This window comes from Halichoerus grypus, chromosome 8, assembly GCF_964656455.1.
Source record: "Halichoerus grypus chromosome 8, mHalGry1.hap1.1, whole genome shotgun sequence".
NCBI classification, from domain to species: Eukaryota; Metazoa; Chordata; class Mammalia; order Carnivora; family Phocidae; genus Halichoerus; species Halichoerus grypus.
In genome coordinates this window covers 13722582-13741443 of record NC_135719.1, presented here as the reverse complement: position 1 = coordinate 13741443, position 18862 = coordinate 13722582, and the positions used below count along the sequence as shown (strand labels likewise).

The following is an 18862-nucleotide window of genomic DNA, read 5'->3' as shown; positions in this document are numbered from 1 at the left end:
GCCAGGATGAATGGCACAAGATTTATCACTAATGTAATTGTGGGAATGCCTGCCCAATATTGCCAGGCCTCCTAATTGTCCAAGAGCTGCCAGTAACCCAGATTTTGACTTGAATTCAGTAGATTTTTGACATGTTGACGTCAGTGTAATGAGGCCAACATTTTTTTGGCCAAATTAACATATATGTGTACAGGTGAATCCAAAGACCCATAGTTTGTGGGACCTGCTGTGTGTGGAGCCGACTTATCATTATATTCTAGATGCTGGTGCCTGAGCCAGCAAAGGCTGCTTACTGAGTCTATTGGTGAGAAATACTTTACCGTTTCTGCAAGTCTGTTTTTCCATCTGTTTTCCGTCTTTTGTCAATAGGACACCCTTGTGAGTCTCAAGCATTTTGGGGAATTGGCCACTATGGTCGTCGTGGGTTACATCTAGAATGCCAAATATCTTAATTTAAAATATGTTATACAGCAATATAGAATACTTACATGGAATACTGAAGTTGCCTGAGCTCAGGAATGACAAAAGTGTTCCTTTCTATTGCAAACTCTAATTGGTGTTCATATGGTCTGCCTGACATGCAGTGAAGAGAACAGATCTCAGTTGGGAAGAACACAATGATTGTGTGCATCACAGCATTGCTACATGGAAATCCTCTTCCAGATATGGGCCATATCTGTCTTGATCCTCACCTGAACATTTTCCAATGAGATCCTAAGTGCCCTGCAAGCTGAAAACACAAACACGAAATCTCACATTAAAAGCTGATTATCTGTATAGTGATGGGTGAGAGAATTAAGCTCTCCATTCGTAAATATTTGAATGCATGCTGCATGTCTGGCACTTACATAGGCGATGGGGATTCAGAAGTGAATAAAACAACCAAAAATCCCTTCCCTCATGTAGTTTAATTATATGGCTAAGGGGTGAGGGGAGACTCAAGAAAGAAACAGCTAAAATAGAGACACCATATAGTGTATTACAAAATGTTAAGTGCAATGGGAAAAGGGGGGATTTAGGGACTCTCTGTGTGTATGGGGGGTAGATCACAATTAACCAGGATCAAAAATTAGCAGTTGGAATATTTAAAACATTCCATTTAGAAATGGAACGGGCATACATACGCCCTGACCCCGCCATCCTCCAATGGTATTACATGGCATTTCCACCACTTAATGACCTTGCATAACCTTCCAGTATCTGGAGTCACTTGAGGTATCCCTCTCCATCCCCACCATAAATTAACATGGACAATATCTGGTCATTGTTTAGAAGGTCCAACGAGGCCCATGCATTCTAACTAATTAATTAAAATTAGTTCTAAAAAACTCAGAGATTAAATTCTGACTTCGTAGATGCCCAGTTATGCACCTGAGGGGTTGTAGTCTTTCTAGACTAGCACAATCAGGGAGAGTGTCCCAGGGCTAGCCTGACCACTCAGTGGACCACACATGGCTTTATGCTGAGGCATGACGGAGACACAGGTAATGCAACCCAAAAAGAAAACCCAAATCCCTGAGTGGAGAAGAATTTGAGACAATTTCTCAAATAAAAGGGCATAGAACAAGGGAAGCTGTTCTCTCCAAACAGAACAGATAGAATGAAAAACAAGGGAAGGTGTCCCCCACACTGACTCATGTTTAGCACCTGTTTACAGAATTCATTTAATTTGAATAAAATGTGATCAACACGTTATGGTTACTTTCTTAGGGCAGCCTTTGGCCTCATTCAAATAGTCCAAGTACAGAATAGTACAGAGAGTCTCCAAGAAATCTTCGGCACCTAAAAATAGCCTTCTAAATCAAGGTCATAGGGGTGCCTGGGTGGCTAAGTCGGTTAAGCATCTGCTCTCAGCTCAGGTCATGATCTCAGGGTCCTGGGATTGAGCCCCCCATCAGGGCTCCCTACTAAGTGAGGAGTCTGCTTCTCCCTCTCCCTCTACCTCTGCTCCTCACCCCTGCTCATGCTCTCCCTTTCAAATAAATAAAATCTTAAAAAAAATCAAGGTCACAGTGAGGATTCCAAGAATGAGGAAAATTATCTTTTCAAAAGCAAAGTGTGAATCCCAAAAGATGAATGGGATTTTTGTACCTGGAATGAGGCAGAATGTTTCTTATAATGGGCTTCTCTGTGATTCAGTGTTTTGGGTTCATGATTAACTTAGTAAAATATGTATAAATTAAAATGTCCAGAATAATTCTATGCACCCTGGATGGCAATGATCAGAATTTAGTTGAAAACCGTTTTCATCTCCAATTTCTGGCTCGTAGTCAAGCGGTATATACTTATTAGTAAGTCTGTCCCTTTAATCAGTTACATGCCTCACAGTCTCATTTGATCTCTATGATGATCTTTCAATACAAATGAACTCATGAGCTTCTGAAAGGAAAATGATTCTCCTGACTCAAATGACAATCCCATAGAATTGTTATTTATTTATCAAAAAAATTGCTGGGATCACAGGCCGGGTCAGCTGATCCCCGTTTTAGAACTGTGTGGACAGAAGTTTCTTTTTTTTTTTTTTTGCCTGATGCCATTGTCCCAAAAGCAAAGCTGCAGACAGTCGTATATACATGATAAATCTCCAACAAAGTAAGAAAATTCACATAAAGCAAACTATTCATTTTAAAAAACTGTTTTTCGTCCTGAGATTTTTATCCTGAAATTGAAGAAACAGTAGCTGGTAGAGATTTTTTCTTTTTATGTGAGTGCACGTCTGTACTTGACACATTTTAGTTTGCGTCTCATTTTCATCTTCTAATTTTTAAAAAATATATTTTACTGATAAAAATGCAAAATCTGGGGACAACTGACCTAAAAAACTTATATCCTTCTCTATTCTCCTCTCAAGACACAAGATTGGACTTCAACTATGAATGATCTAAATTTGTAGAAAGTTCAAAAATTAGCTGGATGAAAGATCAAATAACACATCAAAAAGCTGAGATGTATCAATGTGTCAGGGTTCAAAAATAATGACTTACAGTCAGTGATAGGAATGCTTTTCCACTGTGTCTATTTTGAGGGCAAGCCTGAAATTCACAACTTAGCAGAAAAAGTAAAAGATCTGTGGGGAAATGTGAGGAATTTGTCATTGCTCAAATCTAGTGCTCAGCCTTGGGCTGAATTTAGTATTAATCTTGATAGAGGCATGTTTGCAGTGGACAGAGAATAAGAGAAATGCATGTAGGATTTATCGAGGACGCAGTAAAAAATCCATTTTTTTAGGGCTATTTTTCTTCCACAATAAATGACTAGGGGAGGAAAAAAAGAAAAGCTTAAAATTGGTGTCAAGCTCTTTATTCCAACCATTTGGGATTAGCTGGAAGAGAAATATGTCTGCTTATAATGAATCACTTTTGATGAAGTTGAAAAGAGGGAGGGGAGAGAAGTATCCAGCAAGCAGGGGTTTGGGAGGATTTCCTCAAGTCCCTACACTGCAGTTCACCAATAGTAATGGACTATCAATGAATTTTTACCAACTGAATTTAATATATAAGCTGAGTATAGTCCTTAAATTCTATGAGGAAATATATGTTACGAAATGAGAATATACCACTCCTCCCTTTCCAGAGAAAGACATTTTTCTCATCTGTTAACAAAACCTATGATACTGCAAAATGGTGATCTTTGTCAGATTTGGGGGTTTACACTCAATTGTAATTGGGGAATTAGACTAGGAAGCGATTTTGCCCTGTTCCACATTAAAGACAAGCTACATGACACAGGGTTTTTTTTTAAAGAGGCTTCAATGCAGTTGTTCAAAATTGTCCGTCATTCTACCAAGCACTGGATTGAATCAAGAGGTGTAATTTGGAGAACCTGGGTGGCTCAATCAGTTAAGCCACCAGCTCGGTGGTGATCCCAGGACCCTGGGATCTAGTCCCCTATCAGGCTCTTTGTTCAGTGGAGAGCCTGCTTCTCTCTCTCCCTACTTCTTCCTCTGCCTGCCACTCTCCCTGCTGCTGCTCTCTCTCTCTTTGACAAATAAATAAATAAAATATTTAAAAATAAATAATTAAATAAATAGGTGTTATCTGGGGGAAAATGGCATCTACCATGATATATTTTCCTTTTTCAAACTCATTTCTAATTGTTCTCAGGATGCTCCCCATCTTGTTCTTAGTTGGAGTGATTAGTGCTTATCTTTTTACTTTGCACATTTTAATAACCGCTTGCCTCAGAAAAAGCATGCACTCAGTCTCAGTGAACTTCTAACAAGGAAGTTTCAAGACAAGAGGAAATTAAGACAATGGGAAATATGCATTCATGGTTTTAGGCAGTCCTAGGTGTTATGGATATGTTGTTGATAATATATCCCTCCTACGTGCAATGTTCCAGTTTATGTTGTTCCAATAACACCAATAAACCACATAGATGACATTGTAGATGATTTGAGATCCTGCTTGACTTTTTGTTTTAAGGGAAACAGAAAGAGACGAACTATTATATGCTTGACCTTCTTGAACCCGATGTCCATAGTGGAAAAGGTTTGAAATGGACTATGTCCATAAGGACCTTCTCCCCACTCCCCGCAGTTTCGTAGATATAGTGCTTTTCACTTGCATACATGTTTCTGGTCTACTCTATTTTTAAAAATCTCCCTACACAGTATCTATAACAGACCCTTCTGCATCCTATAAGCATCAACCTTTAAATTGATAGGGGGTATATATTTTTCCCACCAATCCCCAATAGTTTCATCTTCATCCCCTTCCATGTTGTTCTTAACATTGTTTCCAGAATTATCAGAACACCTCCCTTTGGGGGAAGCTGCTATATATTTCATCATCACTCTCTAAACTGTTTGGAAAATAGATATTAGCCGAAGTCTGTATTAGTAAGTCCATCACTGTTAAGAACTCAGTCCATGACATATTAATTTACTCCTAAGCTTCCAGCTGAGGCCAGACTAACCTGAATGGTATTTGATTACAAAGATCAACGAGTTGGCATAAAACGGGATGGATCATTGAGCAAAACAGTTTATTAGTTCTCCTTAGTACAACTGATGTTTTTAGGAGCTGTGGTTTATAGTCTGTGGCATTGTTTGGTGGACTCCTTCCTAAACCATCAACTATCCAAATCAAAACACTATCAGCACCTTGGAGAATGTAATTATATGTTACAGACATTCTCTAAGAGAGATAGTGTCCAGCAGTTCTAGAACATTCCCCCCCCATTTTTGTTGATTGAGGACCTCTGATTATTTAATGTCAAATATTTCACGTAAACTATTGACTATTAGGAGAAAGTTTATCGGTTTCTAGATAATATTTTTTTCCTAGCTTTGAGGCTGAAAAATATTTCATATAATTCATATAGTCAGAGGAAAGTTGTCAAAGCAATAGATTTTATGATTACCCCCCCCAACTCCCACATACACATACAAACACGCATGCATGCGCTTTGAAAAAATCTCTCAGACTCCAAGAATGTAGCGCTGGAAAGGGACCTTACTGAATTCTTTCCTAATTCGGTAGTAAATATAGCTGAAATTATCTGAGCTCACGAATTTGTTTCAAAGAGTTAAAAGAACATAGGAGCTCTACTTAAGGAGCCTTACTGTAGGAAAGTGGGGGAGAGGCTGGAGATATTAACGCTGTAGGAGGGATACTGTGAATAGGGTTACTTGGAGTCGCTTTGGTGAGTCAGACAGCTTCTTTGGTCACCTTCCAAATATTCTCTATTACAGGTAGCAATTTGGGGTTAATTCAGGATTATCAAATCAATCACAGTCGGGCTCAAAATTTCATCGGAAGCTTTTCCTCTGTTCTCTGGCTGACTCTTGATTGGAGTCACAGTGGCAGGGCAGGGAAAAGAGAAACACTTTGTTCTTGTTGCCAGCATGTCCCACAAGCAGGCTAGCTCCTTGCTGCCACTCTGGAAGTTTCATGGGAAGATATTCTTGGAATACATTCTGAGCCAAGAGATCTGAATGAGATCTATCAGGTGTTGAGGGTGGGCCTTCTAGGATCCATGTTCCTGTCTGTATGTTATGCCCCACCTGCCACTTCAGTTGCTGTCCACATTCCCAGGGGTCCTCCGAGTGTCTCAGAGACTTCTGTTTTCCTACTCCATCTGGGACGCAGTGTGTCTGTCTGTCTCACTGTTAACACATGTAAGTTCCCAGAGGATCTTCTTTATTTCTCTCTTGCCCCTGAGCTGCCAGGCGCTGAGAGCAAATTTCGGTGTACAGCTTACTCTCCCTACATCCCTCTTCCATCCTATCCTTTGTCCCCCTTCACCACGTGCCCACCCCCGACCCCAAACTCTCTTTACATAAAGAAGGAATGAAAGCCAGGTAATGACAACCCAGTTCTACCATAACGTGGACCTTCAAATCTGTGTCTCATCCTTGAATTCTTGACCTGTTACCACAGAAGCCGAGACTCTCCATGTGCTGGTCACTGCACAAGAAAACAGGGGCCTAATTTCTGCACAGAAGAGAAGAGCACACATTCTGGGCACTCCTGGTTTAAACAGATATAAGATAGTGGTTGAGAGGATGTCATGTGGATCTCAAATAACTCTGTTCAATCTTAGTTCTGCATTCTATCAGTGGGAATTTACCTAATTTCCCAGTGCCTCGGTTTCCCCACCTGTAAAATAAGAAGGATAATGCTTCCTACTTCCTAGGAGGGCTTTGAGGATTAAGTCCATTCTTATACACAAGGCTTTTCACCAAGAGCAACTCATGCATAATAAGTGTTTGGTAATTATTAACAATTGTGATTAATCAGTTCCCTTAATAGCTCACATATTATTCCGTCATACATCTTTAGCCTTTTGGCACATAATACCAAATCTTTAGCCATTCACTTTGGATCAAGAGGTCAAATGCCATTTAGCAAATTCCAGCATGGACTTAGGTCCCTACTGACATTTATAAATAGCACAAATAAATGTAGTATGGGTTAGGTGTGTAAGTTGTGTGGTATCTTCCCTCAAGGCTGGCAGGGTAGGGCTGATAGCCTGACCTCTAGGGCATGAACATCATTCCCCGCTCACACCTGGTCTTTTACACAAAACCTCCGACTGACTAGGCAGTCTAGAAATTCCAAAAGTTCAGTGGCAGATATGTTCTTTTGTGACTATTATTCATCTGAATGACGATTTGAAACTTGCAAAACATTGTGAGGGTGGGAAAAGAACTAGGAAGAGCTAGGCAAGTAAGGGCATGTTAGTACAATTCCATGGAAGTGCAATTTAGTGATTCAACTAAATTTATACTTACGTACACACACTGAACATTCACTCTCGGAAAGTTTATTTTTTTTTGCTAACCTTTTACTTGGAACCAAGGAATAAATTTCAATTATTCATTCAATTTATTTCATAAAGAGATACATGGCATGAATTATCAGCCTTTGTATTATGAAAATGCATATGGAGGACCTTAGCATTAAAATGAGTATTACAAATACCAGAAATAAAAGCCAGATTCTGTCAAGCTAGGATGTCTACTAGGCCTAGCAGGAGATCTTGGCACAGGAATCAAGATTGTTTTGTTAGTAAATGTGATCATTTGCACTTGGAAGATCTTCAAGCTAAGGATCTACCCCTTCAACTCTAACTGCCTTTCATAACTTAAGTGTTTTATTAAAGAACTTACATTCATGATACTAAATTTACACTTTAAAGTTGAAAAGTCAGCACTTAAAAATTAACTTATTCCTATAAACAAACAGAAATAAAATTTTAAAAAAATATATAAAAGTGATCATGGCATACATGCATTTCTTGAAATAAATTTTATTTGCCCATTTTTCCTTTTCTTGTCTTTTTCTCTTTCTTCTGTATCAACCCTATTCCCCTTCCCACCTTCCCTTATCCAGAAGCCCATGTTAACATAATATATGCATTTCAGTGGTTTTTTTCAATGGAATATATAGATATGTGTAGATATGTGTACACACAATTACATAGTTAAAAATTATATTCACGTGTCTGCATCTTTCTTTTCTCATTTAATATCTCAGAATAAGTCTCTGAAGTCAAGTGGCCTCGCTACTGTTTTTAATGACTGCACACTAGTTCATGGTGTGGATACACCATAATTTATTCAGCCAGAACCCTACTGAAAGGGTTTTACAATTTTTAAATGAAAAATTTGCCTTTACTCTGTTTTAAACATTTGTGCCCCCATGGACAACGCTATTGTAAACATCTTAGTGCCTGTCCATGACAAGAACACATAAAGAGATTGTTATTTTCATTTTACAAATGAGGAAACTATAATTAAGGAAAGGTAAAGAAAAGTTTTACAAATGAGGAAATTTTATTTGTTATTATTTTTAAAAGATTTTATTTCTTTCTTTATTTGTTTATTTATTTAAGAGAGAGGGACAGAGAAAGAGAGAGAGAGCATGAGTGGGGGGAGGAGCAGAGGGAGAAAGACAAGCACACTCCATGCTGAGCACAGAGCCCAATATGGGGCTCGATCTCAGGACCATGAGATCGTGCCTGGGCTGAAACCAAGAGTCGGATGCTTAATGGACTGAGGCCACCCAGGTGCCCCTTATTTTATTTTTTTCAGTAAGCTCTATCCTCAATGTGGGACTTGAACTCAGGACCCTGAGATCAAGAGTCATACGTTCTACCAACTAAGCCAAACAAGCACCCCACAAATGAGGAAATTTTAGCTAAAAAAGTGCAAATGGCCACATCATCAGTCCAGTTTGACTCTAATCTCAGGTTTCACTGTGCCACATGACACTCTTTTGTCCTTGTTCGGATTTCCTAAAAATTATAGGCTATTAAATGAAAACATGTGTGACTCGAATTCAACTAAATAGATCAAGTACCTGGCAGTGGAGGTTAAATATAGTTTAGAAATTTAAGAGGAAAAGATGGATTGCACATTAATTTTTATAAATGGATCTCTTAAGGTACCATGGTTTATTACAGATGTAAGTCTTTTGGAGGCAATATGGCAAACTAGAATTTCAGAGAAACAGTTTCCAATATAAGACACTTCAAATTACCAGGTAAAACATAATGAGCATTGCAGATTTCTGGTTCTGGGACAGGTGGATTAGACTGAATAAAACTAAACCTCCCACTGACAACTACGTATGAGATGACTCTTGGAACTCACTGAAGAATACCTAACAGAGATGAGACTTGGATGACTGTGATCCTTTAGAAGAGAGAAGCACACAGAAGACTCCACATTTATCCTGGCTTTTCCCATGAAGACATTTTCCTATTTTCTGTACAGGAAATAGAGGCCAAGCAGAAAGTGGTTCACTTATTGGAGCAAAGATACAGTTGGCAGAATGCCACACTGCCACATTGGTTGGGATTTGAGGGACAAAATCCCAGAGAATAGGGAAATACAGAGAAGTCCCCCAAATCTCTAATTCCCATCGAAATCCTTGGTTAATTCCTATGCTAAATGTGTCAGGGCAAGAGTCCAAAAGTCCAGCTAACTACAACATCTGGGAAGCCAAATAGTACAGCAGAAATTTTAGCAGCTGCTTGTTGCTAGGGAGACTATGGTTGGATTTCAATTCCTAACAAGTTGGAGGAGCTTTAGAATATAGCCTAGACTTTCAGTTGAGATTCCCAAAGGACCATGAACTAGGAATAAAAGCAAAGACTTGGAAGAAAAACCACACTCTAGAAGATTAACCATGGCTTAGGAATAATCTCAAAACTGAAATACACCAACCCCAAAACTCTAAAATTAAACAGCAACTAGATTATGGTGATCCACTGTCCCTATATGGTCCCTGGAAGAAAATCTCTCTCTTGCTGTGGAGGAAAATGACATCATCAAGAGCCTCTGTATTGTGTCATCTACAGTGTCATGTATCCATTAAAAATTACTAGGACAATTAAAACAGGACTAAATGACCAAAAGACATACAAAATCATATTTTTTATAAAGAACATAGAAACACAACCAAGGAGTTCCAGATCATTGATTTTTTTTTTTTTTTTTAGAGATGTCGAGAGTATGTGAGCAGAGGGGGAGGGGCAGAGGGAGAGGATGGAAATCTTAAGCAGACTCCATGCTGAACACAGAGCCCAACGTGGGGCTGAATCTCACAACCTTGAGATCATGACCTGAGCCGATCAAGGGTCAGACGCTTAACTGACTGAGCCACCCAGGCACGCCCAGATAATTGATTTTAAATAACTTATGATTAAAATGCTCTTTAAAATGAAGAAAAGATGGAAAATTTCATCAGAGAATAGGAATCTAAAGTAAATTTCTAAAACTGACAAAAATGTTATATCTGACAGTAAAATTTAACTTACTGGTTTAATAGAAGATTAGACAAAGCAGAACAGACGATTAATAGATGGAAAAACAGATCAGTAAAAAATATCAAGATTGACAGACCAAAAGAAAAAAAAAAGGCGAAAAACAAGGGGAAAAAAAAGATATGGGACATATATCGAACACAGCACTATCCAGTAGAAATATAATGGAGGCATCAAATGTAAAAAAAGATTTTTCCAGAAATACAAAATCTGAAAAATTTCCCCACAAGAATACCTGCACTATAGGGAATGTTAAAGGACATTCTTCAGGCAGAGGGGAAAAAATATCAAAGAAATATCAATCTATAAAAATAAAAAATCAGAAATGTTGTCTGAATGATATGGATTGAATATGTACCCCCTAAAATTCATTTATTGATATCAAATCCCAATGTGATGATATTTGGAGGTGGGACCTTTGGGTGGTGATTAAGTCATGAGGATGAAACCCTTATCAATGGGATTAGTGCCCTATAAGAATAGGCCAGGAAATAGCTTGCTCTTTTTCTGCCATGTGAAGATAAAGGAGAATTCAGCTATCTGCAACCCAGAAGAATGTTCTTACCAAAACCCAACCATGCTGGCACCCTCATCTCAGACTTCCAGCCTCCAGACTGAGAAATACATTTCTATTGTTTGTAAGTCACCCAGTCTATGGTAGTTGGTTCTATCAGCCTAAATCGACTAAGATATAAGTGTAAATACATAGGATTTTAAAAAATATTTCATTTTCTATAAGGTAGTAGACTGCTTAAACAATGTAGTAGGGAAGTTGATAACATCTGTAGATTTACAATGCATATAAACAAACCAAAAAGGCTAAGAGTGGGGAAATGGAAGTATATTGTTGTTAGTTTCTTATACTACACATGAATGCATATAACGTCACTTGACATGAGACTGTGATTAAATAAAAATGTATATGATAGGGGTCCTTGGCTGGCTCATCTGTAGAGCATGCAACTCTTGATCTCTGGGTCATAAGTGTGAGCCCCATGTTGGGGGTAGAGATTATTTTAAAAAATAAACTTATTAAAAATACTATAGATATACTCTAAATCATAAAGCAACCACTAAAATAACAAAACAAAGGGTTATAGCTAATAAAGCCAAAAAAGGAGAGAAAATGGATCATAAAAAATATTCATTTAATCCAAAAGAAAGCAGGAAAAGAGGAAAAAGGAAATGAATCATAGCCAAGACAATTAAAAAACAAATAGCAAGGTGGTAGATTTCTGCCCACCATATTAATAATTATATTGCAGGTGAAATGTGTAAATACCTCAATTACAGATCAGAAATTGTCAGATTGGATAAATAAAGCAAGACCCAAATATGCTTCTTATCAGAAACTTACTTTAAAGTATGTATAGTAGTATAAAGACACAAATAGGTTAAAATGTTGGAAAAAGACATTTCATGCTAAGCTTAATCAAGATAATGCTGTTGGGGCACCTGGGTGGCTCAGTCAGTTAGGTGTCTGCCTTCAGTTCAGGTCATGATCCCAATGTCCTGGGATTGAGCCCTGTGTCAGGTTCCCTGCTCAGCAGGGAGTCTGCTTCTCCCTCTCCCTCTGCCCCTCCCCCCTGCTTGTGCTCCCTCTCTCGCTGTCTCTCAAATAAATAAAATCTTTTTTTTTAAAGATAATGCTGAAGTGGTTATATTAATATAAGACAAACTAAATTTCAAAGCAAAAATATTACCAGAAATAAAAGTTTTTTTGTAATAATAAGGAAGCCAATTCATCAAGAAGGTATAACAACCCAAAATACTTATGCACTTACTAATGAAGCTTTAAAATACATAAAGCAAAAACTGATAGAACTGCAAGGAGAAAAAGACAATTCCATAATTAGTCTCTCTCTAATTGACTGGACAAGTAGGCAGAAAATCAGTAAGGCTACAGAAGACTTGAATAATATTATCAACCATTCTGATCTAATTGACCTAATTTATAAAATATTGCAACCAAAAAACAGCCGAATTTACATTGTTTGCAAAGCATATGCAGCATCTACCAAGATATACCATACTCTGTGCCATAAAATAAGTCTCAATATATTTGAAATGGTTCAAGATGTGCAAAGTATGTTTTTTGATCACAATAGAATTTAATTAGCTTACAGGAAAAAAAACTGAAAGAACCCCAAATATGTGGAAATGAAATGGCACACTTCTTTATAACCACAGAACAAAGAAAAATTAAAGGATTTTAGAAAGTCTTTTGAACTGAATGAAAATAAAAACATAAATTCTGGTTTCAGTTCTGACATGTAAAGAGATTAGAAGATATCACTCTCATCTTTACAACAGAAAAAACTGAACAAACCCAAAATCAATGACTTTTCTTGGGCTCCTCAGAGAACAGAGATCAAAGGACAAGCTGCCATTCCAAAACTGGGGAGAAAAGCCAATGCAGGGGGTCACAGCTGAGGTATACATACCTGGAGCCGACCTGCTGGAGTCATAAACTGGTAGGAACACATCATGGTAATTTTGATGAATTGCTGGAAGCTGAGTGTGGACTGGTGTGAGAGGGAAAACTCCTGGCTGCTTCAGTCTTGGAGAAACCCTCAAGTTTACCTCTAGGAACTCCATCAGATTCTCACAGTCACAAAGTCCCTTTTGTGACTTTGGAAGGGGAAGGGGAAGATTCTTTATTGTGACATATTCTCCAAGAGGGCTCTATAACATAGCACTGCCTTCCAAGGGGCAGAAAAACTATATCCATCTTGCCTTATCTCAGATGGAGAAAATAATTTTTCCCATTTCAACTCCCACTTGCCTTTCTGTTTTGCCAAAGCCATGTGGAAGGGGAAGGGGGAATTATACCTCTGAAGAAACACTTGTGAACATCCATAGCCCAGATAAACAGGTCCACTAACAGGCTGAAAATAACCCATAAGATTATAAAATGCTTTCCCTCACCCATACCTTGCTATCACACTGACAGAGCTTCAGTATAACAATGCAGTACTTTTGAGCTAGCAGCCAGATGCAGACGTCTCTGGGAGGGAGCCCCTAGGGAAGGATGCAAAGAAGGGAGAGAGGGAGAAAGAAAAAAAGGAAGAACTTTAATAATAAAACCAGATAGATATTACAAGAAAGGCAAAATACAGACTGATAACTCTCATGAGCACGGATGCAAAATTCTAAACTAATCATTAGCAAATCAAATCCAACAATGGGTAAAAATATTTATACACCACAAACAAGTAGGGTTTATTGCAGTTATGAAAGGCTGATTTCACAATAAAAAAACAATCAATGTAATCCATCATATCAACAGCCTAACGGAGAGAAATCATATGATCATGTCAACGGATGTAGAAAGAGTATTTGACAAAATCCAACAACCATTTTTGATAATAACTCTAAGCAAACTAGAAGTAGAGGGAAACTTTATCAACCTGATGAAGATTGTCTATGAAAACCCTGCAGCTAACATTATATTAAATGGTGAAAAAATGGATGCTTTCCCCCTGAGTTTGGAATCAATGCAAGGATGGTCTTTTCTCACCATTCCTATTATACATTGTAGTAGTGGTCTCAAGTAGTGCAATAAGACAAAAAAAAAAAAAAAAAAAAAAAAAAAAAAAAAAAGGTGTGTAGATTGAAAAGGAAGAAATACAATCTTTATTCATAGATGACCTAATAGTTCATGTAGAAAATCCCAAGGAATCTACAAAATAACTCTTGGCAATAGTAAGCAAGTATGGCACATGTAACAAGGCTAATATACTAAAGTCAACTGCTTTCCTGTATGCCAGTAATGAACAATTGGAATTTAAAATTAAAAAAAATATTATTGAAAGTAGCATCAAAAAATGGAATACTTATATGAATCTAAACAGGATCTACATGTGGAAAACTACAAAGCTCTGATGAAAGAAATCAGTATCTAATCAAATGGAGAGATATTTTATATTCATGAATTGGAAGACTCAATATTCCTTTATATATTTTGAGGCTCTGTAGAAAGATACATACATGTTTATAATCATTATATATTCTTGATGGAATAACCCTTTTGTCAATAATGTCCTTTGTTTCTGTTTTTGAACCTCCAGGTCTCCACGAAGGGAGCGCATCAAATCCCACACAAATGAGGGGCTCACCTCTGCAGAAAGAGTCTGGCCGGTGGCGGTGACTAACTCCACTGCGCCCCGAGGGGACCAAAGGTGTGCCCTTTAAAAAGCCAAGAATTCCTGGGGCAAGCCGCCCGCCCTTCGTGCGCTCTCCAGGACTACCCGCCTCGGATTTCGGCCTCCCGACCTTGGCACCCCTTTTGGATTCCGGAACCCGCAGCTCCCGGGAAGGAGCTCCACTGAATTCCTATCCCGAACCCGCAGGGTCCCCAACGCCTCACCTCGGTGGCAGGCACACGCCCGGCCCCGGAAGAGAGCAGGCGGCGACCCCCGCGCCCCTTCCGCGCGCGCTGCCAGCTGAGCCCGGCGACCCCCTCACCTGTCCGAGGCTGCGTCGCGGGGGCTGCCGACCGGCCGGCGCGCGCCCCTCACCTGCCGGGACCCGCCGCCGCGGCAGCTCGCACGCGCAGGAGCAGCCGGGACGCGGCGGGGGCGGGGCACCTCCGGGGCCGTCCGACTTCCTCGGCCCCCGCTCGCCAGCCCCGCCTACAGGGGGCGGAGGCGGCCGCGCGTCACCTTGGAGCCACCTCCCACCGAAGCGCCGCCGCGGCGGCCGCTGGTTCCGCGGGCGGCTGGTCCTTGGCCCCCGCGGAGCGAAGAGGAAGAGATCCCTCATAACGCAATCCTCTGGCTTGGCTCGAAAGAAAAGGAAGATGTGCCCCCGCAGTCTGGCAGGGACTAGGGGAGCTGAGTTCAAAGTGAGGAAGGAGGAGAGGTGTGCCTTGCCAACTTAAAATTGCTGAGTAACAGGTCTTCGCGGATACTCAGAGGGGTGCCCGCTTTGTGCCCTGGCTCCCTAAGGGATCAGTGGGGAGAGAGCAGCCTGCGTTTTTACCACCCTGACCCTGGCAAGGAAGTACCAGAACCAGGCACCCCATTAAATCCCTGCCATGCATGCGCGATTGTGGGTGCAAGTCGGCCACCCAGACGCGCTGAGCTCTTTGTTTGCTGAGCCTTGGTTCCTGGTCTGGAAAGATTAGGCCGATTTCCGTGCCCAGCGCGTTGAGTACTCCTACTCAGAGACCCTTAGAGATGCTTAGGTCCGATGATGGGCACTAAGGCACTCAGCAAATATTTGACCTTGCTTCCTTTCCCTTGAATTCTTTTTCTCCCTCCTTCCTCTCCTCTTCCTGCTGTACTCTTCTTGCACTTTATTTACTCTTGATCTCTGCCTGGTCAGTTTCTTTTCCCTTGGATTGAAGAGCCCATGTCTCCCGTGTACCGAGTCTGCCCTGCAAGGCGCTGGGTGGTTTAGGAGGGATATGCGGGATATGATCCCTGCCTCCCGGGAGGTCAGAAATACACACCCGGCCACCCCCACGGAACAGCAGAAATTAGATACAAGAGAGTTAGAGGAGCTAAACTGGGTGTGGGACAGACTGGCATTCTATAGGTTGTGGGAGTGGGTGGCCTGTGAGCTGGAGAATTTAAGAGCTGGTGTAACTGGTGGTTAAGAGCCTAGGCTCCGGAGTCAGAAAGACCTCACCGAGTCCTGCCTTGGCAACTGATGGTATGAACCTGAGAGTTCACTTAATGCCTCTGAATTTCCACTTTGTCTTTAATAAATTGGGATGCAAATAATAGCTATTGTATAGATTCTGAGAAATAATTAAAGTGCTTTTCATGAAGTACTTAAGCGCAGTGTCCTGGCCCATGATCCGCACTTATTAAACGTTGGCTAATGAGAAGAATAGTATGGTAAGAAATATTGGGGGCCAGGAGGAAAAACATTTAGAACACATGGCCAAAGCAGAGCTGCCGTCTTCATGCAAAGAATACTTAGAGTAGCAGCTCCCTGTGAATGAACAGAACGGCTCACCGCTCACTGATCTCTGGACTCGGCCTACAACATGGGATCCCATTTAATTTTCACAAACCTGTGAAACAGTTCATAATATCCCTGGTTTAAGATGAAGAAAATTAGCCCCAGAACCATGAAATCATTGGCCTGAGGGTATGAACCAAGTTAGTAGCAGAGTCACCTGAGCCTATGGCAAATCTGGCTTTTCCCACAGTGGCCTCCCTGCTGGCAAGATCCCCTGCCTTAGGGAGGGAAGGTAATGGGGGCAGGGGGGACATAAAGGATACAGGAAGGAGGGAAAGAGCAGTAAATAGGAGAAGTAGCAACCATACCTTGGAAGCCCACTAATAATACAACAGAATTAAAATAGTAAGTGAACCCACACAAAAAAGCTTTTTGCTTCCAACTCCTGCCACAGTGGGGTTCCTGTTCTGTGGTTCCTGCAGCTCAACCACAGGTTGAAAATGACTAACATTTTTCAATCATTAAATCCTGCAGAAAGTGAAACATCTAAAGAGACAGAAATCGAAGGTCATACCTCCTCATCTCTCACCACAATGTACTCTTCTGTCAAGCTTCCTTGAAGGTTTTTTTGTTGTTTTTTCTTCTCTCTTTTTTTTTCTACTTGTCCAAATATATTGCCTGCTGCTTTCTAGTATGTTCCATCCAGGAAATAATCTCATCACTTTAACCAACTCGACTTCACTATGTGCCAGCAGCGGGACTCACATATGTGGCTGATAAATTTTCAATACACTGTTGTAACACTGAATTTCTTGACGTAAACAAGTTTTGAACCAAGTTTTATAGGCACTGTCCTTGATGTCATAATTGTTACTTTTCTAAAAAAAATAAAATCTCCGCTCTTCTCGGTCTTGCCTTCTTAATCCACATGAACATCAAAATGTGTAGCCTCTGAAGAAACAACTCCGTTGTGAATATGATCTTTGAGGTGGGGATTTCTCACTGCCCACGTTTAGATTAGAGTCCTACCAGATACAATTGCTCTTAGATGCTGGACAGCATATGCTGGGTTGCAGGGCGATGTAATAATTTCACCTGTTCTTTTCCATGTTGAATGGCGTATTTCAGAAGCACTGCGGTGGAGGTATGTTAGCAATGTCGCTGTGTCTGTCTGAACGAGCAAGAGTAATTTAAATAGGACAAGTTCAGTGGCTACAGTCACCTGGGATCTCGGCCCATGGAGTTAAAGGAGTTTTCGCTGTCTGTAAATGCAGAGGATCAAAAGCTCCAACTCTTCTCTGCTCCTAGGGAATCACAACAGGACTCCTTGTGCCCTCCCTCCAGAGCTGGTCACGTGGTCAGTCCAGTCCAGCTCTTTTGGAGGACTCAAAGCTCATCTTGGGGGTACGAACCCCTTGAATGCCCAAGGAAAAGTTTGTGAGATCTGCTAATGGTGACATAAAAACTTGACCATGAGCATCCCTCACATTTTCCTTCATTGGTGCTGCTTTTAATTTCTGGGCCAAAAAAAAAAAAAAAAAAAACTGAAGTGGGAAAACAATTGAGATATAAATATATAGATCTAGATCTTCCAGGAGGTGAAATCCACATCATGGTTAAGGTAAAATTTAATCCACCATCCAAGTGGCCGATGTTTAGTGTTTGCCATAAGGAAGCATATGCACTTTGCTGCATGGCCTTGAGAAAATGGCATTCCTTTTACTGTTCGTGCAAATCCTCTTTGTTATTATATTTGCTCGGTTCGGTTTCTTCCTATCATATAATTGTCATGATAGTTTACAGAAAACATATCCCCTTTTTATAGTGGCTTGTGTGGAGAGACCACACTTAGTGACTCACTCCTATCCCTGCCACTTAACTAAATCCATGTTTTCCTGCAGTTGGTAAGAAAAGAAAAAAAAACAAAAAAAAAAGACAGTGGTTGGTGGGGTTTCAGTTTCTTGAACAAGGGAGTGGCCCCAACAGAAAAGGAGTCTACTTTCTAATAGCTCAGAAGGAAGACTTATTATAAAATCTTTCTTTGGAAACCAAAACCAACATTTAACTGTCTTATTAATAATAAGCCTATGTAACAAATTATTTCAAATACCCACACATGTATTAACACAAGCTAATTGGCTGGATATGTTCCCAGGTAGTAGGTTGCTCAAAGTTACATTTTCATAAATATTATAGTTTTCAAGGGTGAGAATTTTTATGGACAAAATGAACATCTGGTAAGAGTTGCTTTTAAAAAGTTAAAATTGTTGGAGAAATGGTAGGGGAAATCTTAGAGCCTCAGTCCCCCATTTATCAGTTAATTAAAGCAGACCCAAATTTACTTTTTTAGGTGAAGCTTAACCTTTCTCAAGAATACTTCGTCCGCATCGGTATTTTGATGTATGGTGATGTGAATTCCATCCAATGAGCTTGTTGCTTAAGCTTTCCCCCCAGATTAAACCAGACCAAGAGAGCATTCCATACGGTACAGCACTGCCGTGGCCCACACGGAATCCTTTTGTTGGATTGTTCTCTTGCGTGCTGCCATTGGCCCTAGTTTGGAGCATCTTGGAATCAGTCTTGAGAAATGTGTTGTTGAATTTGCACTTGGAATGTTGGCCAGGGTTATTGTTCTTAAAATCCTCGCGCTTGTTTTAAGATGATCCAAGGTAGA

General features: G+C 40.2%; 1 long non-coding RNA gene across 1 annotated transcript; it reads right to left on the bottom strand.

The window, feature by feature from the left end:
* Nucleotides 1–494: 494 nt before the first annotated feature.
* LOC144382731 (uncharacterized) lies at nt 495–14931 on the bottom strand. The gene is made up of 3 exons (XR_013450110.1): nt 14743–14931; nt 13210–13296; nt 495–730 (listed from the first exon to the last, which is right to left on the bottom strand). It is a non-coding gene; the product is annotated as an uncharacterized LOC144382731 (long non-coding RNA).
* Between the last annotated feature and the right edge of the window lie 3931 nt (nt 14932–18862).